Raw genomic sequence first — 674 nt, 5'->3', positions numbered from 1 at the left:
TGCGGAGATATGGCTTAACCACAGTCTGGGGGATGTTTCCAGAATGAGATTTTCACTCTGCAGCGGAGTGTGCGCTGATATGAAACTTCCTGGTCCCGAGTTCAAGTCTCGGTCGGGCACACAGTTTTAATCTGCCAGGAAGTTTCATATCAGCGCACACTCCGCTGCAGAGTGAAAATCTCATTCTGGAAACATCCCCCAGGCTGTGGCTAAGCCATGTCTCCGCAGTATCCTTTCTTTCAGGAGTGCTAGTTCTGCAAGGTTCGCAGGAGAGCTTCTGTAAAGTTTGGAAGATAGGAGACGAGATACTGGCAGAAGGAAAGCTGTGAGGACCCGGCGTGAGTCGTGCTTCGGTAGCTCAGATGGTAGAGTACTTGCCCTTGAAAGGCAAAGGTCCCGAGTTCGAGTCTCGGTCGGGCACACAGTTTTAATCTGCTAGGAAGTTTCATATCAGCGCACACTCCGCTACAGAGTGAAAATCGCATTCTAGTTTCTGCTATAGTTCAATAAAATGAGTGGCAGTTTATTGGTAATTACACACTTCCTTGACAGAGCGGCACTAAACGAAAAACAGCAAAACAGTAAGAAAGAATCAACATTTATTAATAGTTATGACACAAATCTTTGTCTTCAGCTCATGGTCGTGCGGTAGCGTTCTTGCTTCCCACGCCCGG

At 47.5% G+C, this 674-nt stretch overlaps 1 non-coding gene across 1 annotated transcript; it reads left to right on the top strand.

The window, feature by feature from the left end:
- Positions 1 to 346: 346 nt before the first annotated feature.
- On the top strand, positions 347 to 421 carry Trnas-uga (transfer RNA serine (anticodon UGA)). Its single transcript has one exon. It is a non-coding gene; the product is annotated as a tRNA-Ser (tRNA).
- Positions 422 to 674: the final 253 nt, after the last annotated feature.

This window comes from Schistocerca nitens, chromosome 1 (assembly GCF_023898315.1).
Source record: "Schistocerca nitens isolate TAMUIC-IGC-003100 chromosome 1, iqSchNite1.1, whole genome shotgun sequence".
NCBI lineage: Eukaryota > Metazoa > Arthropoda > Insecta > Orthoptera > Acrididae > Schistocerca > Schistocerca nitens.
The sequence above is the reverse complement of the archived record's forward strand: the minus strand, read 5'-3'. Positions and strand labels throughout refer to the sequence as shown.